Here is an 8,301-nt window from a genome sequence, read left to right on the forward strand (position 1 = left end):
GTTCCCTGAATTCAAGAGTTCTCTAATGTTTTCAGGCTTTGGATTTAAGCCTCCTGCTTCTGGTCTTCAGTTTTATTTTTACAGTAGCCTCTAGACTTCTCCATCTATACAGCACCGATGATAAAACATCTAGGTTAAAGATGAAAAGTTTCTCCACATTGAGGGACACTCAGAGAGGTTCACTGAGTTACAAGGAGAAGAGAAGATGGAGGGGGTAGTTAGAGGTAACTGGAATGAGATGCGGTGAGATCAAAAGAGGAGAGAGCAAGCTAGCCAGTAGTCACTTCCTTATGTGCGCTCTATAGTCTGGACCACTCAGAGGTATTTACGGAGTTATACAGGGAAGAGGAGAGGGAGGAAGTAGACAGAGGTGGCCAGGAGGATAAGAGAGAAGAATGAGAAGGAGAGAGACAAATCCTGCCAGTAACCAGTTCCTTAGGTGTTCTCCACCGTCTGGAACACACAGAGATTCACAGAGTTGGATAGAGAAGAGATGGGGGTGAAAAGAGACAGAGGCCACCTGGTGGAGAAAAAGGAGAGTCCAAAGGAGGAGAGAGTGGTCAAGCCAGTAATCTCGCTCTCAGGTAAACTTGGGTAGTGAAGTTTGGGTTTTTAAATGTACAAAATTGACAACAAAAACCGAAGAGCAAAGATTAAAAATCTAGAGTAGAGGTTGGATTTTAAAAAATACAATATTAAAGAAAAGAAGCAGAAGGAAAAAGGAGGAAAGAAAGAAAGAAAGAAAAAACAAGAATTATTAAAACAAACAAACAAACAAACAAAAACAAAACAAACAAAAACAAAAAACCACCACCAACAATCCAAAGGCTATATATGGTGTTTGCCTTTAAAAAAAAAAAAAAAGTCTTTAAAAAAAAATAGTAATAATAGGTTATAGTAATAAAAATTAGAGGAGAAATAGAAGACTTAACAATTAAAAAAAAAGTTAGAAAAAAAAGAAAAAAGAAAAAAAAAAAAGGAATGATTTTAAAAATAGTAAAAATATATCTGGCCCTTCTCTGATGTTTTGGGCCATGTGGGATCACTTCCAAGGTGGTTTCCTCTGTTTAACTTCTTCTGTTTGCTGGTTTTTTAGGCTCACTAGTTCAGTCGCGCTGTGGGGAGGGGGGATGCTGCAAACAAATAGCACTGTCGTGTGCACACAGTGTCTCAGCCCCGCTTGACCTGTCCTTTCTTGCGGCGCACAAACCGCTGCGGCTCTACGATGCTCAGCCGGGAACCGTCTGGGGCCGGCCCAAGGCTGCGTGCACTTCCCCGGTCCAAGCCGCTCAGGTTCGGCGCTCAGGCAGCCCTCAGAGGCACAGATTCGGCTGGGACTGCGCTTTGTGCCCTTCCCAGGTCCGAGTAGCTCAGGAGTTTGGCGAGCGCGATCGCCGCAGCGTGTCACCTTTTCTGCCGCTGCTGCTCAGCTTTCTGGGTGGACTGCTGGCGTCCCCCGTGAGGCAGATTGTGAGTGTCCAGCACCCCCAGAAGTCTTAGCAAAGAAGCCTGCTTGCAGTTAGGTAAGTAAAGTCTCTCCGGGTCTGCAATTGCCCCTTTCCAGTCCTTACGGCTCTGGCTGCCTGTCCCCGGCGGGGGATGGTCTGCAGCCGGCTTTTTCCGTTCTGTCCTTTGTTCTGTGCTCGGTCCTGGCGGTGTCTTCTGTTCGAGCTTTTCGGGCGGTAGCTACCCCACAGTCTGGTCTGCTAGCCCAAGTTAGATCGTTCTGGTTGCGCGTGGGGCGTTCCTGCCCGATTCTTACAAAGCACTGCAGCCCGCGCCTCCCGCGCGCCCCTGCCCTGCCCCCACTTCCCAGTGGTGGATGCAGGCGTCTGTGCTGCTTTTCCGCTGGGGGAGTTACTGTTGGGCTTGTAATCTCTTGGTTTTAATTATTTCTTTATTTTTCCTTCCTGTTATGTTGCCCTCTGTGTTTCCAAGACTCGCCACAGACTCGGCAGGGAGAGTGTTTCCTGGTGTTTGGAAACCTCTCTTCTTAAAATTCCCTTCCCGGGACGGAGCTCCCTCCCCACCTCCTTTGTCTCCTTTTTCGTCTTTTATATTTTTTCCTACCTGTTTTTGAAGACAATGGTCTGCTTTTCTGGTTGCCTGATGTCCTCTGCCAGCCTACAGAAGTTGTTTTGTGGTGTTTGCTCAGCGTTGAAATGTTCTTTTGAGGAATTTGTGAGGGAGAAAGTGGTCTTCCCGTCCTATTCCTCCGCCATCTTTATGCCCTCCTCCTACGGATTTCTTAAAAAATATGTAGATTCTGTGTTCCATTTTGGACCCAGCAATCTATTTTTTTCATGAGATTTTCCAAAGGCTTGTAAGAACCATCTTGTGGCTTTGTTGAATCTTCTCTGTTATATGTTCGTCTTATATTTTATTTATTTCTGTTCTCATATTCACTTTTTCCTTCATTCTGCTTTCTTTGGTTTTATTTTGCTATTTCTTTTCTAATTTCTTGGGATGGTTGTTTGGTTAATTAATTTTCAGCCATTCCTTTTTTAAATAGTATTGTTTGTAAACTATACATTTCCCTCTAAGTTTGACCTTTGATATTTTCTGCAAGTATTAAAATGTAGTGTTTTCAAGATTATCCAATTAAAAATATTTTCTAATGCCCAGATTTTTTGTCTATTCAATTTATACACATGTATTTCTTCATAATCAGACATGTAGAAACAATATTGCTTTCCTTACACTTTTACTGCAAGCAATAACATTGTGGTCTAAGAAAACATGCTGTATGAACTCAGTCCTTTGAAATTCGTTGAAGTCTGCTCTCTAATGTCCACAGACTGTTTTTTATCTAATTTTGGTATACATTTTAAAAGTTCTTGGGACTTATCTGGTCACCCAGTGGTTGACTCCGAGCTCCCAATGCAGGGCAGGGGCCAGTCCCTAGTCAGAGAGCTAGCTCCCACTTGCTGCAACTGAGTTCATGCACTGTGATTAAAGATCCTGGATACTACAACTAAGACCCCGTACAGTCAAGTAAAAATTTAATTAATTAAAACCTAATAATTCTTGGAATTCCCTGGTGGTCCAGTGGTTAAGAATCCGCCTACTGATGCAAGAGACAAGGATTCAATCCCTGGTCTGGGAGGATTCCACATGGTGCAGAGCATCTAGGCTTGTGTGTCACAACTGCTGAGCCCGTGCTCTCCAGCCCAAGAGCCATAAACACAGAACCAAGAGCCCGTTCTCCAAAAGAGAAGCCCTAGCTCATCGCATTTAGAGAAAGCTGTCACACAACAACAAAGACCCAGCACAACCAAAAATATATAAATTAACCAATTAAAAAAAGAAATACAGACTTTAAAAGAGCTCAACATATTAAAAGACAATTTTTGTCTACTAATTTTAACACCTGCCATTTCTAGTTTGTTTCCATTATTTGCTAGTTTCACTCATATTGCATTGCTTTACTTTCTTGTGTGCTTTGTTATTTTTTACTGTGAACTACACATTTTTTTTTCCTGGAAAATCATCTGTGTAAAGTTTTTAAAGCCTACAATAAAATAGTTCTTTAGTGAGCTCTTTTCTTTTCTTTTCTTTTTTTTTTTTTTGCTTTTGCCATGTGTCTTTATCAGCTCGGGACTGGTCTAAACTAAATCTGGGCTTGTGCATTCTTGGGTTATTCAAGTGACATGATTTTGACAAATCTACAGCAAAGTCAGCTTGTAGTTGTAAACCCTCAGGGATGTTTTCCCCTCCTGTCCTTCACCATTCCCTTTGCAGCCTCTTATGGTGGTGGTGATGGTGAGTCAGGTTGACTTCAAGTTACTGTTCCTCTTAAGTTACAGCTTTTTGGTGGTGGTGGTTTAGTTGCTAAGTCAAGTCCGACTACTGCACCCCCATGGACTGCAGCTTCCAGGTTCCTCTGTCCATGGGATTCTCCAGGCAAGAATACTGGAGTGGGTTGCCATTTTCTTCTCCAGGGGACCTCCCCAACCCAGGAATCGAACCCAGGTCTCCTGCACTGCAGGCAGATTCTTTGCAGACAGAGCTGTGAGGGAAGCCTCACAGCTTTTTGGGGGTCCCAGTGCAATGGGGACCAATCTCCTATTAAATATCCCAACTTGGATGGATCCTAGGGATTTCTGCCCCCCTATAGAGCAGGCTTAATAAAAATAGAAGCTCATTTTTGCAAACCCTCTATGACTTTAAACAGCTTCCCTTCATTTCCATTCCTAGGTTGTAACTTTACTACCTTGTCAGCTCCTAAGGGATCTTAAGAAAACTAAAAATAATATTAAAAATTTTGAATTTGCTTTTCAGTGTGAAAAATGATCTGAATAACCTAACCTGCCATATGACTCCAAACAAAAGTCATCATCTCCATTTGTTCAGCCTGGCCTTTCTACAGAGCAGAGGACATGGCTGTCAGCAGGTCTGCATCATGACAAGAACACAAAAAAGTGACCCTCTCCTGAGCTCAGTCTGAAACACATCCTATGAATAGACTCTGATGGCCTCACCATAGCTGGGAGATAAGGCATTGGACCAGGAACAGAACCTACTGCCAGAAGGAAAGATGGGGAGCTGGGGAGAATGAAACAATAGCATCCACTGTGCAAACACATTCCCAGGTGGCCCTACTGGTAAAGAACCTGCCTGCCAGTGCAAAAGAATAAGAGACAAGGGTTAGATCTCTGGGTTGGGAAGATCCCCTGCAGGAGGGCATGGAAACCCATTCCAGTATTCTTACCTGGAGAATCCCATGGACAAGGACCCTGGTGGGCTATAGTCCTTGGGGTCACAAAGAGTTGGACACACGACTAAAGCAATTTAGCATGCACACCTATGCAAACACTAATTCTTTTACGGTCACCACGGCTTTCACTCTGTTTTACCTGAAGAAAACAATATCTCAGGGAGATTAAGCAACTTTTTCAAATTCATTTGAGTTGAGCTAGAGTTTGAGTTGGGCTGAGGCCAACTGCAACCTGGGCATCTGACTCCTTACTCCCTGATCTTAACCACTGCACCCTCCCACCAGGCTCTCATCCTTTAACTGGCCACCGTCCTGTTGGTCAGAAGTCTTATGTCCTGAGCCCCATTCTATTAGAGACACAGCCTTGGCAGACATGTGGGGACAGAGTCCAGGGAGGGGTGGGCATCAGATGAGCCTCACCACATTTTGCAAGCTTCCTCCTCCTTTCAGGATGGGCCTGCTGTCCTACTGCCTCTTGGGAAGGTAAGTAAATGTAATTTAAATAAAGCTAAGCTTTTTGTACTGCTCTGCATTCACCCTGTGCCCAATCTTGATATACCATCACATCCCCCTCTCCAAAAATGTACAAGCCCAACTCCAAAGAGCATTGAAAGAATTACAGGCATTCCTGAGGTTTCAAGGGGCAGAAAAAACATACAGGGGGTGTGCAGCACATATATCACAGCAGGGACGCTGCAAGGAGCCCTGAGATCTCTCTCTCTCTCCCCCCCATCCTCCAAAGTTTGCATAGAAAGTCTCCAGCTTTTCAGGCAAGCTGCTCCAATCTTTTAGCCACCAGCTATATCCAGTTCAAATTCATCTTCCTGATGTCTCTATCTACATACCTTTAGTGTCCTCCCTGATCCTGAATCTCCCTTCCCAGACAGCTTAAGCCCATTGTCACGTAGAACTGTTCTCCACTTTTTTTTTTTTTAATTTTTTGACGTGGACCACTTTTCAAGACTTTTATTGAATCTGTTAAAATCTTGCTTTTTTAAAAAATGCTTTGGGGTTTTTTGGCCTCAAGGCACGTGGGATCTTAGCCACTCAATCAGGGATCGAACCTGCACCCCTGCATTGGAAGGTAAGTCTTAATCTCTGGACCACCAGGAATGTCCCGACTTGTTTGTCTTTAAAAACCTTTTTCTTGGAACAGTTCAGTACACTGAGCCATTCAGTAAAGACTTAGCAGTCAAAGAAATTGACCAAGGATGGAAAGAGCGGGTGGAGAGAAGGGAAGCTTGCAGATACTTTTAACTTTAAAGTTTCTTTTCTGCTTTCTTCCAAGTTGTCAGTGTACTTAATATAGGGTTCTCAGGAGCAGAAGATGAACCTAAACAATACTTAGCTTGAGGTGAGAGCAAAGCTTAAAAGAATCTACAGCAAATGATCTGTCTTATGAGAAAAGACATTTTCTCTTTAGACACTGAAAACACTTCTTATTTCAATGTGTTGGGTAGGATGGAATTGTTCTTTGTCCTTCAGCGTCTTTGTTTGTTCCCAGAGATAATGTCCCTGTAAAACACTGTGGCTAATCTAATATTGCATGCTTTCTTAAACCCTGGATCCTTTACGACCAGCTGCCATGTAAGGTGATTCAGGATCTGTGTACAAATAATTTCAACAGAAGGTCTACTGATGATACAATGACTTGCAGACACGCGGAGTTTAAGTCAACTGCCTCCCAGCAATAAATCAAATGCTCTGATAACTGGCCTGGCAGTTTTTCATCTTGAATTTCCATTTTACTCACCAGAAATATCTTTTGGGGAAAGCTTTTAAGTGCTTTTGAAATGAAAGCAAACCAAACTGGTTCTTTTGCCCAAAAAACCCAGACTTTGCTTATTTTTTTAAAAAGAAATTGGTCGGATTAATTTGAAAATTTGTCTTGATCTTTGTGTTTTTTGCTATTTTTATCACCTATGTTAATCCCTTAAGATAAACATAAAGCCACAAAATGAGGTTAACAAGCTACCACCACAAGAAAGCACAAAACAAGAGAGACAAGATTTCACCCCATGCTCCAGCCTATCAAGCACTCACACTCAATCTCTATGGCTATCCTTCTCCTTTCCTTATACCACTAACCATGGCTCACGTTATTAGAACACATACACACACACACACACACACACACATCCCTATATCTCAAATAATATGCCTTACTTTCCCTGGCAATATTGGGTTTCATTGGTCCAATAAGACTAAATGCTATGACTCTGCACTCCTAATTCAGGGGACCCCAGTTTGATCCCTGGTCAGGGAATTAGATCCCACACACTGCATCTAAGAGTTTGCATGCCACAAAGAAAGACCCCACGTGCTGAAACTAAAAAAAAAAAAAAGAAAATGATCCCACATACCCCAACAAAGATCAAAGATGCCAAGTGCCTCAACTAACAGCCAGTACAAATAAATAAAAAATTTTTTAATTTTATAAAAAACTGGCAATCTTCTTCTTCTTAATCGCACATAAAATAATTATGTGTTTTATAACTGACAGTGTCATATATTCAGTGAAATATGGTGCTGAACTGTACCTAATGACAAGATGTTCATGCAGAGTTTAGGGGAATCTGTTAGTGTAGTTTAGTTAAAAATACAAAGATTAAGTGATCAAATGATAGAAATTGAGAACCTGGAATGGGGGAAAGGCATTTCCTAAACATTAATGAAATCAGAGTTACAATTCAAACAGTAATATTTATTGAGCACTTTCTATCTACGAAGCACTATTCTTGGTGCCGTGGACATAGCAGTGAACAAAGTAGCCTTTGTGGGCCTTACATCATAGAAAGGGAAACAGATACTATATTCTAAAAAATGTATAATGTGAGAGGATAATAAATGGTATGGGAAAACAACACAAAGCAGTCAGAAATAAGGTAGGGGAGGGAGTGGAGGGAGACTGCTATTTAATTAAATTTAAATTAATTTAACTATAGTTGATTTGCAATATTGCGTTAGTTTCAGATCAGCTTCAGATTTTTCTATTATAGGTTATTACAAAATATTGAATATAGTTCCCTGTGCTATACAGTAGGTTCTTGTTATTTATTTTATATATAGCAGTGTGTATCTGTTAATCCCATACTCCTAATTTATCCCCCCTACACATTTCCCCTTTGGTAACCATGAATTTGTTGTCTCTGTTCATGAGTCTGTTTCTGTTTTGAAAGTATGTTGATTTGTACTTTTTTTTAGGCTCCACATATAACTGCTATCATATAATAATTGTTTCTGCCTTACTTTACTTAGTATGATAATCTCTAGGTCTGTCCATGCTGCTGAAAATGGCATTACTTCATTCCCTCTTATGGCTGAGTAATATTCCACTGTCTACATAGATCACATCTTCCTCATCCACTCATCTACTGATAACGGGAGAGCCCTATTTCAGGAATGGTCAGGGTGGTCTTCTTTCAAGAGGTGACACACGCTAAGAGAAGGAAGCAAGGACATCAGTTATGTGCCTCCTGGGAATAGAACATTCCGGAAAAGGAGGACACATGCTGGGAATTTTGAGAACAGATGAGAGGCTAGTCTGCTGTAGTCAGTAAGCATGCCTGGGAGTTCTAGGAGGT

Source organism: Budorcas taxicolor, chromosome 9 (genome assembly GCF_023091745.1).
Source record: "Budorcas taxicolor isolate Tak-1 chromosome 9, Takin1.1, whole genome shotgun sequence".
NCBI lineage: Eukaryota > Metazoa > Chordata > Mammalia > Artiodactyla > Bovidae > Budorcas > Budorcas taxicolor.